At 34.8% G+C, this 24,447-nt stretch overlaps 1 protein-coding gene, 3 non-coding genes and 1 pseudogene across 10 annotated transcripts in view; 1 reads left to right on the top strand and 4 right to left on the bottom strand.

Annotated features, from left to right (window-relative positions):
* The window catches only part of LOC127123588 (uncharacterized), a 4,292-nt pseudogene extending 424 nt beyond the window's left edge, over positions 1-3,868 (top strand).
* Positions 1-24,447, bottom strand: part of LOC127120057 (uncharacterized) — a 74,348-nt gene that overhangs the window by 30,962 nt on the left and 18,939 nt on the right. For 2 of the 7 annotated variants that reach the window (XR_007803016.1, XR_007803021.1), the window contains one exon: positions 5,191-5,641. The exons of 1 other annotated variant lie outside the window; for it this stretch is intronic. The gene's annotated coding sequence lies outside the window, so the exon portion shown is untranslated. Of the gene's footprint in view, positions 1-5,190; positions 5,642-5,808; positions 5,956-7,127; positions 7,267-24,447 lie in introns of those variants that run through there. 4 more of the 7 variants (XR_007803023.1, XR_007803018.1, XM_051050439.1 and 1 more) reach the window with 4 other exon arrangements.
* On the bottom strand, positions 4,523-4,644 carry LOC127124803 (U5 spliceosomal RNA). The gene has a single exon (XR_007804275.1). It is a non-coding gene; the product is annotated as a U5 spliceosomal RNA (small nuclear RNA).
* Positions 5,169-5,328, bottom strand: LOC127124135 (U1 spliceosomal RNA). The gene has a single exon (XR_007803767.1). It is a non-coding gene; the product is annotated as a U1 spliceosomal RNA (small nuclear RNA).
* Positions 6,408-6,523, bottom strand: LOC127124802 (U5 spliceosomal RNA). Its single transcript, XR_007804273.1, has one exon. It is a non-coding gene; the product is annotated as a U5 spliceosomal RNA (small nuclear RNA).

Genomic DNA, 24,447 nt, shown 5'->3' with positions numbered 1-24,447 from the left:
TTACAAGACCTTTAAAAAATGACAAATATAGCCAGGGTCTGATGTTTGTCTCCGTACATAAAATCAACCGCGACAATCAAATCATCTTTTTGTCTTAGCACATCTCTTCAAAACCTTTAAAAAATGAGTGTTACTTCCGTTTCTAAGCCGTGAACGACGTTAAGCCTCATGTGTGAGCAAGTAATGTGTTAACTGCTAGAGTGTGATCCAAGCGCATCCACTTTACCGCAAACAAGCAAATACTTCTCGCTTCCATGGTATAGTATACAAGCAAGTTGAACCTAGCATGCGAACGTCAATACTGTTCAGTAAAAACAACCAAATCATATTCCATTTTGTGAGCCGAACTACGGAGCACTGATTTTCCTTATTGCACGTATGAGAATACGTAGGCACAAGGGCCCAAATCTTGGCGAGCAACACTAACTTAAAACTTATTTATCTCCTCTTCCTCTTATTCTTTCATCTCATCTCTCGATAGCAAGCAACATATAGATAAATACATCCATACGCATTGATACAAAGTGGTTCCCATGGAGTACCATGGCTGTGGGTGGTGCTAATAACCTTCCCCTTGCATAAACGACTTCAATCCGCTCTTGGTTGCGAGATCATTCTTCATTTGGGGTTTTATCGCTATTTTCCTTTTCCTTTGGAATAAATAAAATTCAGTGCCGACTCTGTATTTTTTTCGCGGCGCAACAGATATCTTCCCGGATCTTTCAACACTCCCCCTGACCCGAAAGAAGCTTGACGTTGGAGTCCATAGGAGTATCCATCGGACGACAGTCAAGCATACCAGTTTCAATTAGAATGTCTAATGCATACTTACGTTGATTAATTGCAATGCCTGATGAGGACTGAACAACTTCAATACCTAAGAAGTATCTGAGTGGATCCAAATCTTTTGTCTGAAAGTTTTTGAAAAGATGAGTTTTGAGTCGTTGGATACGCTATGTCTCTCCAATGATAATAATGTCATCAACATAGACCACAAGAAAGATGTGTTGACCAGTGGAGGAGGAGGAAGAAAAAAAAGTGATTTGCTTCACATCTAGTCATACCAAACTGTATCAAGGCAGAACTGAATCGACCAAACCAAGCACGTGGAAACTGTATCAAGGCTCTGATACCATGTTGTAATTGTATCTCTGTGTGTCGAATATGATCACACATGCTATATATTTATATGCAAAATAGAGATACCAATAGAAATATATAATTTACAGACTAATTGAATATCAATCAATACTAATTGATTGATAACGGATTCTCAACAATTTCAATTAGATACATATAGTTTGATGATGTTTATTGATCTAACTTCATTTTATTTTTTTATATAGGTGACTACTTTTTTTCTTCTAGATGTGGTTGACCTTTTTTCATGAAGTTGAAAACTCACTTGTGTTAGATTGAATATTACTATGATGCTTTTGTATAAAAATGTGACAATATAGAAATAGAATTGGGTTGATGTAATTACTGTTATTTGAAAGATTTTGTGAAAAGTTAAGAGTTAGTGTGGTATGATATAGTTATACTGGCTTGCTTTTGAATAGAGTAACCTTGTGTTAAATTCTTCAGTTTTGCAAAACCTTTCAATTGTCGTGGAGCTTTCCTAGCCTGGAGAAGATAACTAAAACGTCAGCATTGCAAAATAAAAAGCAGCAAAAGCAACAAAATCACATACCCCTGTATTTAAAATGCATTTGCAGTCTCTACCACTGAAATATGCTAGTCCTAATGAAACTTTCTCCCTAAGATCAAAAGAAAACCTTCATTAGTAGGTTGTATACTGAGACTGAAAAAATGTATATTTCAAAAGTGTAGCATAGGTGACAATATCCACACCATAAGCTTCTGGATCTTTCATCTCTTCGAAATTCCCTAGAGCTGAATCGATATCACCACAACAACGACACAGGCTGAATGTTGGAAACCGTTTTGAATTGTACAATAAAAATGTTTGAACCAACTTCAAGATGGTTGCTTGAGCCCACTTATGGAGTCGACAAATTACTTTTTCCTCTGTCGACACAATGCAACTCATTGAAACTCTCCAAGTTCTCTTCACAAGATAGAAATGTTTGTCCAATTAACTTCTTTAAGCACACTACTTAAAGCAGTGAGTTCATAACCTTCATTCAACATGGCAATACTACAAAATCTCCATCCATTATATCATCAACTTCCTAACATTCTTAATATCTTCTTTGACACTAACAATTATAATACCAAGCAATTCATGCTTCATTCAAGAATATAATCACATGTGAGCATGCATGTGGTAGAACACGAGTTTTCCTTTAAATTAGTAAACTTGTCACACTTGTGCCAAACACTCTTGCTAAATATAAAACTTCTTAAATCACTTTGTTTCTAATTAAAAAGAATGCGTTGTTTTGGTTCGAAGGTATCTATTTGCCTGGCATGTTCCATTGTTGAGGAGCTAAATAGGTTAAAGATGGATTATCGAAAGATGAGATCCAGATCTTGTTGGATATGATCAAGCCAAACTAAATTATATACAATTTTATTCTATTAATTGGTTGTGTGTGCATGAATGACATGTAAGAAGCAATAAGAAACACCTATTTTTATAATTGCAATTACGAGTGCTATGTGTCTACAGAGATGGCAAACTAGATGAATACTAATGATGTTTTCTGATTACCAACACTTGAAAGACATGCCAGTGATATTCATCGTGCACCTAAAACACATTTCAATGATATAAGATCTTGCAGAATACCATTAATAAATTCACAATGTTGGTTTGACATGTGACATGCTTACCATATTCAAAGGAAAACTCATGCAAGCACCACATGCTCTACACCTCCATTAACAAGTCCTACCTATTTTATTTCTTTATTACTATATGATATTAATAATTATCAACAATATCATGATTCACGAGTAGGTCTTATATAAAGAGAGGCTTGGTAACATCACACAAACATTGAGCTTTACAATTATCTTTGAAGAAAATAAGAACAAATTAAAGAGCAATATGGCAATAAAAACCATGTTCGCTCTAATAGTTTTCCTTCTCATCTCATCCTAACTCCACTAGAATAGAACAAGAGCTAAGCAAAATCAAGACATGGGAAACCACATCAACATCCACGTCTGATTCAATCACCATTGGCCTTTCTTTGCTGGAAGATTTGTATATTTCATTGGAAGATTTTCTCAATATGGCATCGACACAAAAGGCCATTTCTCGGCATCAAGGTGAGAATTTTGTGGAAGAGTTGTTGGATGGTTCGGTGAAAATTTTGGATGTTTGTGGTATTACAAGAGACACCATGTTAGACATTAAAGAAAATGTTGAAGCCCTTCACTGTTCTCTTAGAAGAAGAAAGGGAGATTCAAGCATCGAATCAAGTGTAGCCGAATATAACTTCTTCACAAAGAAGATGAAGAAAATGTCAAAAAGTTGATCACATCTCTAAAACAAATGGAAAGTAAATTTGGAGCTTCCACACTTTTGAACCAAGATCAAGAAGTCGTTTCTGTGATAAGAGTTTCTTAGAGAGGTTAACTAATGAACATGTCTATCTTTCAATCCATTTTGTCTTTCTTGGCTCCCAAGTCAAAGGCAACCAAATGGTTGAAAATGGCAAAGTTGATGCATAGGAGGACATCATCATGTGAGGAGGAGAATTTAAATGAACTGCAGTGTGTGGATGCATCCTTAAGGACCCTTTTACGCGAAGGTTCTGATGTTGTCAAGATGCAGGTTGCACATGAATGTTTTGAAGCATTGGAGAGTGCAACTGAAGGGCTAGAGAAAGGTTTGGAAAGTGTATTTAGGTGTTTGGTTAAAACTAGAGTTTGTCTTTTGAACATGACTCAATAGTTTGTTGGGTCTTTATTTTCTCCCCAAAGCAAAAGCATCCAAATTTTAAGGATCTGCTGAGGATTGAAATTTTTGTTTGTGTAGATACATACAATTCAATAGTCACACATTTCAATCAAATACAATGAAAATCTTAAAATAATTATCACACTCTACTCATCTCATGTTTTTTTTTCCCTATGCACTTTAAACAGATTACTCTCTACTCATATCAGATAAGTTATCTCGAGTAAATCCTACCCAACATTCCTTTTTTATATAGAACAAAGTAGATATTAACCATTGAAAAAGTCTCCAAAACACATCTAATTCTGATAATTCCAGATACACCCAGAGAAACCTCAATCTAATATGAGTAGCTAGCAAGATACTGTTATGGAAAGACATCAGGGTAATGTATCACAAGTTTTTGTTTTATGCCACAAAACCATAACATCAAGTGCCCAAATGCTAGAAAAAGAGAAATAGCTAATTTTGTTCCAAGGACAATACACCACAGAAATATGATCCAACTAGTTTTATGGAACCCTAATAATGCATTATACCTATAAATTTAAATTTTTGTCAATCATAGTATTAAAGTTTCTAAAATTTTAAAAATAAACTAAGCTTAAAAATCATCAATGAAAATGATAAATTCGAACTAAATTGCAAAGCCCTCAATCTAGAGGACTTTACTCTTCCAAAAACTAGCATATGCCGCTAATTGTAACACTGACACGGTATTCTTTAGTAAAAGGCGAAAGAATAGTTCACTATGTTATCATCACACGGCTCTGTAATTAAGGGCAACCAGAGGTCCTTAAGTTTGTTATCAACTCAATTGACCCTATCTTAAATAACTAAAGTATCACAGTCTAGTGACAACTGAATTTCAATGCAAATATAACACATGAAACAACAAAAGGTAACAACTCACCTTGCAATAGAGGAACTGTATTGAGCTAATTGATTTGTTCCATCTTTTAAAAACCTCACCAATGAAAGATGATATACAACACACCTCACCAAATGTGCAAGCACATAGAGTATACAGACTGAGCTACTGCCAAACATCAGATTACACATTGGAACATCACCAACAAAATCTAGAAAGATTAAGACTTGTAAGCAGCTTTTCTATTATGTAAACCCAAAAGTTACAAACAAAAACCATTATATTACTCCCACCCCTGTTAAGCACAGCAAGACTTACCCTCGTCAAGCACAGCAAGACTTAATTATTTATGTCTCCTTATTTGAACAGGATTGATACAAGTCTAGTGACCCTTTTAAAAAAGTATTTTACAAACTTAACTTGAAGAGGGCCGCGCGAACGCAGGCCCCACAGCAACAAATTATGATGTAGGTTCCACCACTTGGGTAGACCTTAGGCAAGCACCCCTCCTAAGTGCAATGGAAGTCACTTGCCTAGGCCATGGGCCTTCATGATCACCCATTGACCCCATCCAGGTAAGTATATTGCAATGTGTCACACACTTGTTATTTATACCTCATCTTCCTTGCTATTCATTCTAACAATTCCGGTGTGGGATTCAGATGACATGAGATTGATTCATCCCGTTTTTTGTGAAAGATAATCATCATTTAAATCTAAATCAGGACATATTTGTTCCTAAGATTTAGTGTTGGAGTTGTATGTACACGGTCTATATCAGTTTAGTGGATCAACAATTCATACACCAACTCACATTTGCAACCTCATGTGTAGCCGAATATAACTTTGTGACATTTTTCTTCATCTTCCCAGCTTGACCCCAACTTTTTCTACATCTGAAACCATGCAGTGGAAAAATCTTTAGGAGACAAAGATGGTGTTGATAGAATCATGAATGACAAGTCCGAGACAAGCAGATGATTCAAAAGAGCATCTGAAGCCTCTCTCTGGTTCAGTTTCATTCACTAATATGGTATAAGAGCTCAAAAGAGCATTGAGCTACCTCTTCTTCACCATGCCTCCACGAGCTGCATACTACAAGCATCTTGCTAAAAGTACTTCAGCCCCTCTTGTCACTGCTCTTCTGGATGGTAAGAAATATCATTCCTAGTCGCTTTCCATGAAGTGCGTGATTATGATGAAGAATAAATTAGGTTTTTAGACAAACTTGCGCCGTTGCCAAATCTTGTGCTGACCAGAATCGGAAATTCAGTCATGAAGCATGTGATCTATATGTAGCTGCGGCAGCTTGCAAGGATCTCGAGACGCAATTCTCGCAAGGAGACTATGTTTGCATTGCTGAATAGCAGAATTTTTTTGCAAAGCTTCAACAAAACAATTTATGGATCTCGAGACGCGATTCTCGCTAGTGGACTATGTTTGCATTGCTGAATAGCTTAAAATTTTTGCAAAGCTTCAACAAAATAATTTATGGATCTCGAGACACGACAGAATAGCAGAAATGCAAAGCTTCAACAAACAATTTATTAGTTACTATCTATTTTACAAAAATGTGTGTTACGAGAAGAATCCCTTCCGTTTTGCTCTTGTCTAGTGAAGCTGATGGTAGAAAAAATATTATAACCTTAAACTAAATTGCAGAACCTCAATTAAGAGGACTCTTCCAAAAACTAGCGTATGCCGCTAATTGTGACGCTGACACAGTATTCTTTAGTAAAAGGCGAAAGAATAATTCGCTATGTCATCAACACACGGCTCCATAATTGTTAGTAATCAGAGGTCCTTTTGTTTATACGTAAGCAGCATAGTTAATTTTATGAAATAGACAATGTGGGATTTAAAATCTGATACCCACTCACTTGACCCTCCCAATCTAGCAACAATTGAATTTCAATGCACATGAATAAAAACTCACCTAGGAGTTGTATTAAGCTATGGTTAGAGCCTATAGCATACAAAAGAATCCTATGGTTAGAGCCTATAGCATACAAAAGAATCCTGTAGAAGATAAAGAGATATTTCTGAGACTACAACTAAAGGAACTTTCCAAACCTGAATTCTAGCCTGGTGGTGCTTATATATCATTGAAAACTAGAAACCTATATCCCTTAAAATTAACATTAAAAAGGCATTTGATACATATGAATGTAGTAACTTTTTTATCAATCATTTGGATTTAATCAAGTGTTTTGCTCTTGGATACATACTAATAGAATGAGATAATGATGATGAGAAGCAATTTACATGCCAAGTTCCTACGGATTCAAACCCTTTTTTTGCAACAGCAGAAGCAAAAGATCATTTGCAAATTACTATATTTATGAAATAAGTTGAGATAGGAATGAATGATATTGTTCATACCTTGCTTGCTTCACAGAGAGAGCATCCATGGAAGCTTGGAATGAATGATATTGTTTACAAAGCTTTGCAAGTGGAAATGGAAACAGTAACAAAAGGAAGACAAAACGTTTATCCATTTTTTCCCTCTCATGGTGAAAAAGTGTTTTATTTAGTTTCTGTACTTGTTGCCACGTATCTAACTATGTTCAAGGCAACAATGCACTTTAACAAATGTCAGTTGTGACACGTTTTTGCCCATTATGTTGAAGCTAGTGTTTGATTTACTCACACATACTCCATTTCATTTTGATTATGTATAAAACTTCATAATGTATTTGTAAGAAATTAATCAAATTTAATTTTAAATTATTTTTATTTATTTAAATCATATTAAATTTTAAAATTTTTTAAACTAATTTTATTATGAATGAATATGTTAGAACATAAAAAAATCAATCAACATGAATGAATTTTCTTAATGGACTTTGGTTAATTATGTCTACCTATGTGACTATAAAGTAACTATAGTTTCTTTGATTTTTGTCTAATAATTGGGGTTACAATATTACAGACAATATATATAATACTACGACTCAATTTACAATAATATCCCTAAACTGTATCGCGTGGAGCTACAGCTTCTGCACCCTTAGTCACCTACCCACCACAAACAATTGGGCTTAAGACTCATTTGGAATCTTCACATATTGTGTTTCTCTTTGTCTTAATATAAGTCATACTCAACAATCACCACATTGACGAATATCACATCCTGACAATCGAGGACATATCCTACTTAACTTTGAGAAATATGTAACAAGTTCAAGCAATGCTTGAATTTGTCACTCATGATTGGCTTGATCAACATATCAGTTGCATTCTCTAAAGTATGAATATTTTCAAGTAATATGTGTCCAAATGCAAGTAACTCTATAATCTTGTGAAACCCCGCATCAATATGCCTGGTCCTAGCATGATAAACCCGATTGTTTACCAAATAAATGTCACAAAGACTATCACAATGCAACCGAACTCCTCAATGCTCAACACCCAAATCTCTTATCCAATTTTGTAAGATATAAGGCTTCTTTAGCAACTTCACTTGATGTCATGTACTCTGATTCAGTTGTCGACATGGATTGGACCAATGATTTCCAACAAATAAGCCCTCATGATAAAGTAAAGACGTACCCTACTGTAGACCTTTTATCATCCCTTTCACAAACATAGTCTGAATCAATATATCCTACAACTGAAAGATCGTTATTTTCAATGTTAAGCAAGAAATCATGACCCCTTGTACCCTTCAAGTACCTGAAAATCCACTTGATTGTTTCCCAATGACACTTGATCACTTTTGACATAAAATTATTAACTTGACTTACAACTTGTGTCAAATCTGGTCTAGGATATACCATAATATACATTAAACAATCAATGTCACTGGCATAAGGAACCTTTGACATATATTAAGGTTAAAAAAGTATACACAAGAAGGGAGATTGAATTGTGTATATGAAAATTTACTTCTTTTTCTCAAACCTGTTCAGAACCTAAGATGTCAAGCTCAGATTCTGATCCAAGTAAGAGTCTGACTTTAGAGTTTGTTGCACATTGGAATATAAATGCAAAAGTAAATAAAGAGACACACAATATATCTTGGTTCCTCTCAAACCGAGAGTAGTTCAGTCCCCTTGCAGCACAAGAGATTTTCACTATAATCAATCAGATTACAACTTGCTCAATTAAACAACAAGCAACAAACTTCATTGCCTGAACAACCCGTTCAGGACTTCCTGCACTATCCCACGGAAAGAGACTTCATGCTCAATCAAATCCTGAAAGAGACTTCTGCTCTACGCAAGCATGAGACTTTAATGCTTAATTTATACAAAAAGAGACTTTTGCTCTGCCCGCGGGCATGATACTTAAATGCTCAATCTATCCAAAAAGAGACTTTTTTGCTCAGGCACTCGACAAGAGACTTCTTACATATTCTAATAAGTAGTTTAGAATAGTAATTACAGATGCACTTGATACTCTTATCAGTGGTGCATAGGTACAACACAGATCCTTATGTCTCTAAGATTTCTAAGATTAGCAATGGTAAGAAATCTTAAGACCCTATTGTACAAGCTAACATATATACATAAGTGTTCTTGCTTGTATCATATCATCTTTGTGTTGTATGGTTCTATTAACAACATATTCAAAGACTTCCACGGTATTTGAATCTTTAGCATATTTAGAGTTTTCAATCAAAGTCAACGAACCTATGTTGATCAACTTGATCAATCATCTTCAGCATCTTCTTCATATCCTTGAACTTCCTTTTATAGGATTAGGAAAATAGTCATTAGAGAGTTTGAACATAATGAGCAGGCATGTTGAAGAAGTATGCCAAGAGAGTCGTTAGAGATTAGCATTTAGTATGAAGCTTTGTCCATTTAATAGTATTAACACTCTCAGTACCTTTCTGAAGGAGAATTGCCATCCAAGGCGCAGCGGAATATAAATTTCTCCTTTAATGATCCTTACGAATGAGCATGATCAGTGATAGAATCGTTACCTCTTGTGGAGATTCAAACCTTTGGTGCAGATCTCTGACAATGATCAACCTTTGATACAGATCCACGGGGCGATCACGAACGTTGAACGATGACAACGTCTCTACTCAGTCCACACGAACGGATTCCTTCAATCGCAGTGCTAGCTGTTTGTGAGTGAAGGCTTTGAGTGAGAGAGAGAGAGATACGAAATTCCAACTCTTCAGTTGTGTTGTCTGGAGTGTAAATGCTTCTACCCAAGGGGTTCTATTTATAGAACCACTTGTGGGCTTCAAGCCAAAAAGCCCACTTAAGTGCATTTTGGCCCATATCTCAGAATATGCCAAAATCACTTAAGTATTTGGTACTTTACCATATTTCGTATTCTTCTTAAGTACACGTACCTTACGATGTTCCTTATTATTCTATCTCTCATCAATCCGTCCTTGTGTGTGACCCTATAGGTTTTCGCGGCGTTGGCAATTATATTAAATCATGCATTTAACATAATAAACAGTGAGCGGTATCTAGCAACACATCACTGCTACCCAAGTCACGAAAATGTCATGTGATCTGACAAAACCTCCTGTGATAATAATTATGTGTATAATTACCCCTTTGCCCTTATGTCTATATTGAACACAAGGTATAGACCGTGTCACCCTTGTCCAGTTCAATATTGGGCCCATAGACATTTATCCTGTTACGCAGGATTGGCAAATTCCATCTAGGACACTCATGTCCCTCAGCATGCTTTGTGGAGTACCCATCAACTGTCTTTATGGTCATCCAGTTACGGATAACGTTGGATCAGTAATAAAGCACTCAACTCTACATCTAGGATCCATAGTGGTTTCAGGTCGAAGAGTGGTATACACTATTATCACCATGAGAATAACTTATGACACTTTGCATAACTTTCTATATAGTATTCTCATAGCGGGTCAATCCGGTATAAATATTACTCCTAATATTCATACCTATGTTTAAGACTTGATAACTCTTTATCCATGATCCATGAGATGTGATCATCAGTCTACAAACATAATAGTCTTAATGCTTTAATGTTATCCCACTTCACACTAAAGCTCGACTACGGATACTTTAAGAATAGTGTCCTTATGTTTAATGTGTTCTCATGATTAAGTCACACTTAATACATTAAACGGACTATCTATTCTAGGGACTTTATTAATCAACCATAATAAAGAAAATGCCTTTTATTATTAATAAATAATTCGATACAAGTACCAAAAGTATTGGCCTCTAGGGCATAGGTACAACACAGATCCTTATGTCTCTAAGATTTCTAAGATTAGCAACGGTAAGAAATCTTAAGACCCTATTGTACAAGCTAACGTATATACATAAGTGTTCTTGCTTGTATCATATCATCTTTGTGTTGTATGGTTCTATTAACAACATATTCAAAGACTTCCACGGTATTTGAATCTTTAGCATATTTAGAGTTTTCAATCAAAGTCAACGAACCTATGTTGATCAACTTGATCAATCATCTTCAGCATCTTCTTCATATCCTTGAACTTCCTTTTATAGGATTAGGAAAATAGTCATTAGAGAGTTTGAACATAATGAGCAGGCATGTTGAAGAAGTATGCCAAGAGAGTCGTTAGAGATTAGCATTTAGTATGAAGCTTTGTCCATTTAATAGTATTAACACTCTCAGTACCTTTCAAGGTACTAGATATCTACCAACAGGTAGAGCAAACTGAAGATGTCATATCTTTATTACTTAAGCCTCGCAAAACAAACTCTAGTAGACTTTGTCCAGAATTATGGGCTTTAATAATACAATATTGCTTTGGTATGGTGTACGGATCATATGCTCTTCAGTCTTTCAGAAGTTGAGTGGTCATCAGAGGCTGGATCTAGACCAGAGTCTGAAGCCTTTAGATGTTGGTGTAAGCCCTAGAGGCCAATAATTTTAGTACTTGTATCGAATTATTTATTAATAATAAAAGACTTTTTTCTTTATTATGTTTGTTTAATAAATTCCCTAGGATAGCTAGTCCGTTTAATGTATCAAGTGTGACTTGATCATGAGATCACATTAAACATAAGGACATTATTCTTAAAGTATCCGTAGTCAAGCTTTATTGTGAAGTGGGATAACATTGAAGCATTAAGACTATTATGTATATAGACTGATGATCACATCTCATGGATCATGGATAAGGAGTTATCAAGTCTTAAACATAGGTATGAATGTTAAGAGTAATATTTGTACTGGATTGACCCGCTATGAGAATACTATATAGAATGTTATGCAAAGTGTCATAAGTTATTCTCATGGTGATAATGGTGTGTACCACCCTTCGACCTGAAACCACTATGGACCCTAGATGTAGAGTCGAGTGCTTTATTGTTGATCAACGTTGTCCGTAACTGGATAACCATAAAGACAGTTGATGGGTACTCCACGAAGCATGCTAAAGGACATGCGTGACCTAGATGGAATTTGCCCATCTTGCATAACAAGATAAATGTTTATGGGCCAATATTGAACTGGACAAGGATGACACTGTCTATGCCTTGTGTTCAATATAGACATAAGGGCAAAAGGGTAATTATGCACATAAGTATTATCACAGAAGGATTTGTCAGATCACATGACATTTTCGTGTCTTGGGTAGCAATGATGTGTTGCTAGATACCGCTCACTGTTTATTATGTTAAATACATGATTTAATATAATTGCCAATGCCGCGAAAACCTACAGGGTCACACACAAAGGACGGATTGATGAGAGATAGAGTAACTAAGGAACACCGTAAGGTACGGTGTACTTAAGTGAATTATAGAACATCGTAAGGTACGGTGTACTTAAGTGAATTGTAGAACATCGTAAGGTACGGTGTACTTAAGTAGATATACGAAATATGGTAAGGTACCACACGCTTAAGTGATTTTGGCATATTATAAAATATGGGCCACTTACACTTAAGTGGGATTTTTAGCTTGAAGCCCACACAAGTGGTTCTATAAATAGAACCCTTGTGCAGAAGCATTTGTTGCGGTTGCATTTTCGTTCTCCTCTCTCTCTCTCTATCTCTCCCTCTCTCTCTCTCTCTCTCTCACTCACACACACACACACACACACACACACACACACACACATACACACTTAAAGCCTTCATTCGTAACAGCTAGCACTGAGATTGAAGGAATTTGTTCATGTGGACTGAGTAGAGGCGTTGGCATCGTTCAACGTTCGTGATCGCTCCATAGATCTGCATCAAAGGTTTCAATTGTCACAAGAGGTAACTATTCTATCACTGATCATGCCCATTCATAAGGATCACTAAAGGAGAAATTTTTTTTTCCGCTGCATTTTGGATCGCCCTTCTCCTTCACATCAGAGGCTGGATCTAGACCAGAGTCTGAAGCCTTTAGATGCTGGTGAATAACTTACAGATTCTGATCAATCAGAATCTGAATCACTTCTTTATGGAACTGAGTTTTTTGATAGCTTGAAACCTTGATATATTTGACTTCAGATCATGCAGACTTGGTTATGATCCTTTAGATTCATAATAACTTTGCTTCTCTTTAATGATTCTTATAAGTGATTAACTTAATTTATATCAAGGTTAATATCTTTTGATCCTACACACTTGAACAACCATTAGTAAATCTCATTGTTCTTTAAATACTTTGTTATCATCAAAACCTTTTAAGGGCATGAACAAATCTTGTTCCAACAATCTCCCCCTTTTTTGATGACGACAAACAAATTTATTTAAGAATAATGATTGATGATTTAATTAACACATTATAACATTAGAGTATGAGGTTTGTAAGTTCCCCCTAAGTTAGACAGTCCATTAAGGTGAGATTTGTAACCTCCCCCTAAGTTTGATATTCCATTAAGACAAGATTTAAGGTTTGTAAGCTCCCATTAACTCTTTATCTATGTTAATTTAATCCTATAATTTTAATCAACAACTCCTAACAGCATGGTCTGAGGTTTGTAAGCGCCCCCTAAGTTTGGCAGACCTTAGGTTGAGATTTAAAAGCTCTTCCTTTTGTCTAACAGTTCATTAGGGTAAAGTTTGTAACTTTCCTTAAGTCATTGTCTTTGTTTAATTAAAATTAGTTATTAAGATAAATTACTCAAAAATATAATAACATTAAAGCTTATAATTCAAAATTTGTTTTGGCAGAAACTGCTTTGTTCAAGTTTCATACTTTAATCTCTTCTTAAATATTCTATGCATTTTCTCCTCTTTTGTCATTATCAAAATTATTTGAAAAGAAAGAGAAGAACAATAAAAATATAAAAAATAAAACAATTTAAATGCACAAAATTTTGAAAAGAAAAAAAACTAAATATTTGATTTTGTGTTTTAATGAACTGCAATTTATGTACCTAAATCTTCCAGCTCAGATTTCTTATTCTATAGAAAGATTGAGTACAATTCAAGGTTACAGGGGTGATGTACATCACCCTAGCTTCATTTTGGTATAAGAATCGTGCAGTTTGATTGAGGTTTGAAAACCTGCAACTGGTGGCCGGATTCTGGCTTCTCACCGGAGAAGACGGTGGTTTCCACCACCGTCCACACGTGGATGGCTTCATAGCCCTTGGATCCATTGACCACGATCTAATCCTGGCCCTTGTTATGTTTGACTTCATTTAATCCATGATGCTTCGCGCTTGACTTATGTACATGGTAAGCGCGCATCTCACATCCGTCTGATCAACCACGTCAATTAATGAGGCTTGATCAGACGCTCCTGGTTTTTTCTTTTTCTAATTTCTGATTTTATTTCTTTTATTTCCTTTATTTTCAAAAATTCATAACTTCTTCATTTTTAATCCAAAAAATATGGGACCAATTGTATTATTCTTCATTTAAATTCTAGTTTCTAAAAATGATTTTTAATATTTTTTATTTTGTCATTTGATATTTTTTGTGAATTTTCTCTTTTCTGTTTATTTTTAATTCATTTTAATTAGTTGTTGATATTCAAAAAATACAAAAATATTTTCCTAACCTATTTGAATGATGATGGATCTATGAAAAATATTCTCATCAATTTTTTAATTGATTTGAGATTTATTTGAGATTTTAGTTCAATTAGGTTATTTTTATTCATTTTTAATTGATTAAAAATAGTTTCTGACTTTTAAAAATGCTGAAATTTTTCGTCAAATTTTGTTTGACCTTGTTGAACTTAGGATAAATCACTTGGACTTTTCAAAGTTGATATGAAGTGATTTTGAAGTTTGACATTTCTTTAATATTTTAATTCAAGTTTATTTTTTGAATATTAAAAATGCCTAAAAATATTTTGTTCATTTCTTGACTTCCAATCTTCATCTCACTTCTGTTTTTGATTGTTTGACCATGATCCTCAATGTCATTGGTCAACACTTGTTGATTGATACATTCTATTTCATCTAATGCACTTTATTCTTTTCATTTCCATTTCCATTATTCATCTTCTTCTTCTTCTTCTTTTTCCTTTTGATCAATGAGTTAAAGGTTGATAAGTTAGTATTGATTAAGAAGGTTTGATCTTCCTCAATCCAAATCTAATTCATCTTGATCAAATGATCTAGTGAATGGCTTTGTATTAAGGATAGGTTGCTTGCTAAATCATACAAAAGGCTTAAACCAATACAAGATCAATTCTCTTTTTCTTTTGGCATGGCAAGTTGTTGGAACTTGGTTCACTAATCAAGACTTCTAACTTGTGTTGTTGCCTACATTATTATTGACCGCCCTCAGATAGTTGTGACTTCTACATAAGTCCAATTACGATTGCTTAAGATAGCGCTAAATTTGCCTTATGGCACACTAACTACTAACCACTAACCATTAACATTTACTTTTTGCACTTTACATTTATGCAATTTATTATTCTTGTACATATTATTCATTTGCTTTTTCCTTTGCTCATTGGAGCACATGTTTATGTTAATGTCATTTGCCTTTTGCTCACTTGAGCATATAATTGTCACTACGCCAAAAACTGGAATAGACAGCGCACCTTAGAGGGCGCTTTCTTAAAGAAGCGCACTCTAAAGTGAAGAGAAAAATAAGGAGGAATAGACAACGCACTTTAGAGGGCGCTTTTGTAACAAAGCGCCCTCTAAAGTGAAGCGAAAAAATAATGAGGAAATGGAGGGACACCAATAGAGGGCGCGTTTATGAAAGCGCCCTCTAAGGGTACCCTTAGAGGGCACTTTTAAAAAACGCTCTCTAAGTCCATGTACATTTCCAGTTTATAAGGCGCTTTTGGAAAGCCTTAGAGAGCGCTTTTAGAAGCGCCCTCTTAGGCCCCCTTTAGAGGGCGCTTTTTTTACACAAGCGCCCTCTAAGGTCCTTTATTAAACATTAAAATTATAACATATATACTGCATGTCTCTTTATTTTCCCTCTCTATATGCTATTTCGTTTACGTAACTGGGTTTTCTCTCTACTGCGATTACTCTCTACTGCGATTACTCTCGTCATCCGTTCGTTCTCCCTCCCTCACCGTCGTCGTCGCCGTCGCCTTTTTCTGCTGTTGCGTTCACGTTCACTGAGTTATCTGCGTCCACCGTCGTTGTTCACTTTCTTCTCCATCGTTACCGTCACCTTGAAGGTATTTCTCTTCTCCATCGTTACCGTTCACTTTCTTCAGGTGTTTGATTAGGGCATTTTCTAAACTGAGTTTTACATTTTGTGCATTATGTTGATTAATGTTGTTTAGGGCAAACGAGCACTATATGGTGTTCATGAGCACCTTGTTGTAAGGTTTTTTATTTTTGATTGAAAACTGATGTCATTTGGAGTGTGTTTGAGCTTGTGCTTGGAAGTTTGATGATTGTGGATGCAAGTTTGTTCATGTTCCAAACACCATAAGTTTGTATTGGTCTTTTGTATGCAGTAGGTGTGTGTGAGTTTGTATTCAATAATGATGAAAAAAAGAGAGAGTTTAGATTGTTGTAACATGAGAGAAATGGAAGGTATATGAATGTGTTTTTCGTGTAGCTTCACGAATATGGTCATTGTCTTACTTGGGTCTTATTGAATCATTTCTATATTACAGATAAAATGGCTAACCAAGACGATACCCATGACGCGAGTGGATCACGTAACAATGTTGAAAAAGAAATCAAACGAGGATTGACTGTTATGAAGTCAATCATTCGTGCAAGAGACAAGGGTGAAAAATTCGAAGTACATTGGAGTGCTGAAGACCAACTAATTGAGCCTAACGGTTCAATGTTGGCAAGTTACATTGGTTCCCTTGTTCGACAACATATTCCGATTACATGTGATAATTGGAGAAGTCCGGAATTGAAGGTTGGCAAAGAAAAAATATGGTCCGAGATACAGGTACTTACCATATATTATTATATGTTTTTTTTGTTGACTATTTGTTGACCATATATTGTTATAATATTACTTATAATAACACACTCCATTTGTATGTTTTTTAGAGATCCTTTCACATCGATGAAAGCCGGAAAAAATATTGTATTCAATTGGCCGGAAAAAGACTCTGAGGATTTCGATCCTTTTTGTCCAACAAATTTCTCAAGGATGAGGAAGGAAACTTTGTTGAAGCAGAACGGCCAATGAAGTATGCCGAGATTATTTCAGCCGAAGAATGGGATAACTTTGTCGCCAAACGAAGAAACGAAAAATTCCATGTAATGTCTATTAATTATGGTATTATACAATTGTTAAGTTACTTGGTTCTAATATGCCTTAAACTTTTTTATCCAGGAAGTAAGCGACAAAAATCGGAAAAGGGCATCAAAACCCGCGTATCCGTACAAAAAAGGGCGTACGGGATATGCACGGTTACAACAAAGAATTGTGAGTATATTCAAATGCTATGAGCTTATATATTGTCACAATATGTTATAATTGATGATCTTATAATCTGATTCAATTTGTAGCTAGCCGAGGAGAAAAGTGACGCAACATCTCTTCCGGAGCACGTATTGTGGAAGGCTGCTCGGGTTGGGAAGGATGGGGTTGTCGTTGAAGCGGTCCAAAATGTTTATGACGAATGTGTAAGTATATGCAACATTATTTCTTTAATTATATCGAAAATTTTGTTAGACATATAATTCATTTTTAATCTCCTCTAATAATATTTCAGGAGACTTTATCCCAAACCTTACCTTCAACCGAGGTCCAGGATTGCAGGAGCGTACTTAGTCGAGTACTAAATGTTCCTGAGTTTTCCGGTCGTGTGAGGGGTAAGGGTTTTGGTGTGACTCCGTCGTCATTTTATAAAAAACCAAAAACAAAAAATCCTACCAACAAAGAGGTCATGGAGACCTTGGCGGAGTTAAGGGCACAAGTACTCGAACTGCAAAAGGAGAATGCAAGGTATAGAGAGGAAAGGTGCGCTTCCGAGGCAAAAGATACTAGTGACCGAGCTAGTATCAATTGTCAACCGAAATTTCCCGAGGTAATTATATATGTTATTATGAAATTAAAATAGCACTTTTTTACTTGACACATATACACGTTAACAATAACATTTATTATTGGTTTAGGGCATTACACCTTGTCAGCTGTATCTATCGTCACCAACTTATCGCATGGTTGGCAAGGGAAAAGTGCACAACACTTCGGGTGAATTACTTCACCATAATCCCCTCCTGGTGGGATATATGAAAGTTTCGGTTGACCTTGTATTAGATACCAACGCGCTTCTACCATTACCTGACGTTGTTTCAGAGACAACGTTGATGCGAGATGCAGTCGGATCCTTTGTTGGATGACCGTCAGATCTAATTTTCTCAGATGCCGAGGTATATATGTTCTAGATGATTATGAATATTTAGTATTCACATTTCAATTCAGCTACAATTATGATATTTAATCAATCCTTATTACATGGTAATGTTAGACTCCTACAAGACCCACACATAAAGCTGGTAAAGGGATTTCAAGACGCATCGAGTCGGTTGCATCTCAAAAAGAGGTACAAATATATACCCATTGAATTATATACGCAACGATTCTGTTGCATCACAAAAAATCATGATTTAATTTATATGAATTTTTAGGTTCCCGGTCGAAAGTTGAAAAAAGCTGGTAACGATATTCCAACGACGTCCGGGACAAAATCTCAAATTATGATGCGTCTTGAGAAAATGGTGGAAGAGTCCGATATTATGCACGGCACCATCCGTATTGTAGATTTTGATGAAGGTGTTTTCGGAATTGCTCATTCCGAAATAATTGCAAAGGAGGACATGCAACAACTTTTTGAACACGAAGAATTGGGCATCGCTGTCATTCATACATACATATGGTACTCCGATCAATCTATTATTTACTTAGTTGAACAATTTATTTACACATTTCAATGAGTAGTCTAATGTTTATTATGTTTCTATTTAAGGTATATGTATGTAACATTGATGCGGGGAGCTGAATTGTGTAACCGATTCAATTTTATTGCTGCTTCCCGTATCAACACAACGTTAATAACGAAAAATCCAACATCCGTAAAGAATGAACTAGTCGATAGATTCATGGCGGCCGGCGATAATACTACACCCAGTTTGTATTTTTTACCGTTTAATTCTGGCAACGGGTTAGATTTTCTTTCTAATAATATCATTCTAATCTATGTATATCTTTTACGTAGAAAATTTTCATGCATCTAAATTTTTGTTTTATTTTACAGTGGTCACTGGGTGTTGGTTGCTATGGATCTTTCGAGACTAATGGTGTATTATCTCGATTCGTTATCGGGTGATTGGAGTAAATATCCGAGTATGAAGAAGACGGTTGACGTGTAAGTGAAATTCCCCTAAATATTCGTGTGTATTTGTATATTTAATTATGTCTGTCAGATTGATCTCAATATACGTTTTTATTTTGTTAGGGCAATACTAAAATTTAGATCGAAAAAGAATTACCGTAATAGGAAGGACATTACCTGGGTCAGAGTTCAGGTATATATTAAGTATCTTATTTTTGCTTATAATAGTGTTTGTTTTTTTGCTTATAATAGTGTTTGTAAGAAATTAACTATATATATATTGTTTGTTTTTCTGTGTAGTGTCCTCAGCAAAACAATTCGGTCGATTGCGGATTTTTTGTATTGAGATTTATGAGAGATATCATTGCGTTGAATCGTATAGACATCCCAAAAATGGTATGGAATAATAACTTAGGGTTTATTTTAATATTATCGGATATTTCATCTAATTTGTTACTAAATCATGAATATGTTTTATTCTCTTAATTGTAGTACTTTGAGGAATACAAATCTTACTCAAGAGCTCATTTGGATGAAATGAAGGATGAATTATGTCAATTCATTGTTGATCAAAGAATCATATAGCTAGGTTGTATATTGTTGTACATATATGTATGGAATGTTGTTGTATGCTGTTGTTGTATATATGTTGTATATTGTTGTTGTACTTTTACTAAATCATGAATATGTTGTTGTATATTGTTGATCAAAGAATCATATATTAATGTTGTATATATGGAGGATTAATGTTGTATATAAATGGATTCATGTTGTATATATCAATGGATTAATGGTGTATAACATTGGATTAAAGGATGAAATCAATATGAATTTTACACTTTTGCAGCATGCGAACAGGTTACCAATTAAATATCCACTATTTTTCAAACAATTTTTTTTAAAATAACTAACACTTTAGAGGGCGCTTTCTGTAGGAAGCGCCCTCTAAACATTTTACATTGACAACTTTAGAGGGCGCTTTGTCCAGAAAGCGCCCTCTAAACACTTTACATTGACAACTTTAGAGGGCGCTTTTTCCAGAAAGCGCCCTCTAAGGTGTCCCTTTATGGACTACTCCAGAGGGCGTTTTTTTTTCTGAAAGCGCACTATAATGTGGCCCTTAAAGGGCCACTTTAGACAGCGCTTTCTCCAGGAAAAAAAGCGCTGTCTTTACCTATGCCAGTGCCACTTTAGAGGGCGCTTAAAAGCGCTGTTATAGGCCAAAATAAGCGCCCTCTTTTCCCTTATTTGGCGTAGTGTGTGTATATATCTTTTGTGCTTTTGTTTGTCTGTTTGTTGTGAACCAAATGCAAAGAATTGGACAAAATGGACTTAGACTTTAGGACTTTACCCAAGCTAATGGAGTTTGCAGAGCAACTAGGCCTCATGCCTTTAGAATGCTTAAATGTCAAAGAGCAACTAGGCCTCATGCCTTTAGAATGCTTAAAACTTGAAGATGAACATTGAAATGACCATATTCTAAACTCCCTCTTGTCCATTCTTTGATTGCATTATATAACTTTTTGATGTGTGTTTTTTTTGTGCTAGGGATTCCACCTTGATCCAAATTGAGGAACCATTACCATGAGCTTCTAAGAGAGAGGAATCCAAGATACATTGAGGAGCTTTCCAAGAGTTCATTTGATTGTTGATTGCTTGAGTTTATGCTTATGTGATTGCTTATTCCAAAGGATGGGAGCTACTTGGATCATCAATTTGATCTCAAGAGAGGAACTCCATTTGTGGTCTTGTTCTCTTATCCCTTACTTCTTGTATGTCAGGACTCTAGCCATTCTTCTTCTTCTCTCCACTCTAACCCAAGCCAAAACCTTTGTGCAAACATTTAACATTTCTTTTCAACATTAGAAACCTAAGCCTTATGCTTTTGATTTTCAAACTTTCTTCTCATAATACTTATTTGAATTGAACTCCTAAGTCAACTTTGACCATTTTGTACATACTTTTCATTGGTAAATATAACTCATTCAAATACTTTTTGTGGTTTCAATGGCCACTCTCTCTTAGTCAAAAAATTCATAACCTTTAGCTATTAGTTTGAGTTATCCTTGAGGTAGATGTAATTCTTACTATATCCTTAGTGATGGACAATGAGTCTTCCATACTTATTATAGGGTTAACCCCTCACTAGCATGTTGAAGTTATCCTCACATGGTGGATTTGTGGTTTTAGGTTGAGTTTTCTCCCTTGGATAACAAATGACCTTAAGGCTTTTGGATCAATCAATTCACCAACTCATTTTGAAATTTTTACCCCGAACTACGAGGTTTTGATCCTAATCTTTTAAAGATGGTACGTAGGCAATGGGTTCATCCATCCAAACACAAAATGTAAATAAACTTGTACATTCTCTTCTCATCCCTTCAATCATGTTTGCACAAACAAATTTTCACAAAATACCAACTTTACAACAAATGTGAAAAGGACTCCCTAGGAGTACCTAGGATGTTTTGGTGCTTAAAACCTTCCCATAGCATAACCAACCCCCTTACCCAGATCTCTGACATTTTTACTAGTTTTTGATTCGATAAAACTTTTAGGTTTTTGTTCGCTTACTAACCATTCCTTTGGATAAATAGAAGTGCGGTGGCGACTCGACTTGTATGATTTACCTTGGATTTAGTCAATATCTCTAATGGTAACGAATACCCCGCTACAGGTTGCACAACTGTGTCAACCAGGTTTGAGAGACAGGTTGTAAAACCAGAATGAAAAACTTAGACTGAGAGAGATCAATTTAAATAGGGAATGAAAAGGCAAAACCAAGAGAGAGAAATATTTGAGACAACTAGATTTTGAAAAAACAAATCACATAAAATCTTTTGGAAAACCAACAACTAAGATAAAGAAGTACTAAGAGAAAGTAATAAATAACAAGAGAGAGAGGCCATGGAGAATCCAAAGAGTAAAGCATTATTACTCTACAGATTATGCCCCAATAGCTTCACAGCTAGCATAGCAATTTTCAGACACATGTATTTTTATAAAAAAAATTAGAAGTAATCCTTATTCTTTTTCTGAGTCTCAGAACCTGATGCTTTTCAGAGGCCACGCGTCATCAGAGACTTTTCAAGACTTTGATGAAGCTACTTCTGATCAGCACGTTAGTGATTAGATGCATGGTGGCAGAGACATACAATAATCGTGTGTATTAGGAACAACAAGGTTACTAGGGAAAAATAGAAAGGATTGTGAAACCCTCAACTTTTGATTCCATATTAAAATTGTGTTTTCTATATATTGTTGTGTGTCTAATGAGATCACACTGAGTGTATATTTATACTCATATAGGTTGTACACAATAAGATAACATAATCAATACTCTTAATATAATATTAATAATACTAATCAATTATAATTGATGACTAATTAATTCTAATAAATTCTTAACAAGTACAGACCCTGATTCAATAAATATGGAAACTTCTTCATTTTACTACCTTAATTCAAGTCATTCTTTTTGTTGATTCAAATTATAACATTGTGATTTGACTCAAATCGTTTGTTCTTTCTTTCATCTTTTTGTGCCTAACATCTAACACCTATATAAAAAAAATCTCAATTTTCAAAGTTAATATTAATGTTGATATCTCAAAAGAGATAACATTCCTCTAGAAAGAGATCAAGTAAGATCAAATCCATATTTTCAAATATCTAGAGAAAAATACATGAGGTGTTTTCCTTTCACAAGTACATTTCCTCCTTGTTTCAACCTTTAGAAAAAGTTCATAGAATGTTGATCTGGTGAGATCTAAGCTGTGTTGTGTGAGATTCTTTAGATAACCTTCATCGTCTTCATTCTTGAATCAAAAAACCATTTTGTGTGGCTCAACTTTAAAGTTTGGGTTTGAATGGTAGATCCAAGCTACATTAGAGAAGCTAATATTTTTTTGTGAAGTTTTGTTGTGTGTATCAAGATAAAGAATCTCTTTTTGTCTATGTAATCTAGAGATTTACATTCGGTGAGAGAAGAGTTTCTCTATACTCCATTTAATACTTTGGTAGAATCATGTAAAGGTTGTTGCATAACAAAGTTGAGAACTATCCAATCATTCTTGTGTAGAACAAACACTTAGACAAGGAATCAATAGGATTAAGTAAAAGTCACTGCATAACAGAATCTTGGAGCAGATTTTTTGTGTCTAGCAAGAATGTTGGATCAAGATCAAGTGAAGTTCTTGAAAGTTTGCAGTTTCATTGTTCTACTACAAAATAAGGGAAAATCAATTTAGACATGTATCGACTAAATCAATTATCTTGTAATATTCAATGTTGTTGATTATATGTTGCACCAAAAAAATTGTGTATTAATTTTACAAAAAATGGAAGACCCTACAATTTAAATTTTGAAACCATACAATAGTATATTAATCTCTAGTGATGACGGATGAATTGAACCACTATAAATTTGGTATACATTTTTCTTTTCCTTACCTCTTTTACATTTGTGCATATTATTACATTTTAAATTTTTTTGCCTTTATAGAATATCATATAATTTGAATCTTTACATTACTTATAATGATTTATTATATAAGTTTTGGTCTATGATGGATCTAACTCATTGAGTATTCTATCTTTTGATTATAATTGTAAAGACTTATAATTTTAGATTGAACAACCACTTGATCGGAATCCAATTTTGAGTTATGTGCAAAACTTGAGTTATGATCATGTTGTATTTTTTGTCAATGCAGCTTCATTTATCTCGACTGTGTTGATTTCTAATTGTCTCATGTAATTCTGATTGATATTGAAATGTATATTTTTCAAAACATCCGCAATATTTTTCTTTTGTTTGTTGTTTGCGCATCATATTGTAAAACTCTGATTTTGTAAAAGAAAGTATTTTTGAAAATGGTATTAGGAGAAAAGTCTATCAACTCCCCTTCTAGACCATTCAATCCTTATATTCTCCACCAACAGTTGGTCTCAAAGTTGGTCTTTTTATCATGTTATGCGACTTCAAAAGTTGAGGATATAGGTAGAATAGTCTGGATGGTGTGTTCAATACCCTTACTGATATT

Source organism: Lathyrus oleraceus, chromosome 2, assembly GCF_024323335.1.
Source record: "Lathyrus oleraceus cultivar Zhongwan6 chromosome 2, CAAS_Psat_ZW6_1.0, whole genome shotgun sequence".
Taxonomy (NCBI): Eukaryota; Viridiplantae; Streptophyta; class Magnoliopsida; order Fabales; family Fabaceae; genus Lathyrus; species Lathyrus oleraceus.
Note: the sequence above shows the minus strand (reverse complement) of the source record. Positions and strands in the feature narration are given on the sequence as shown.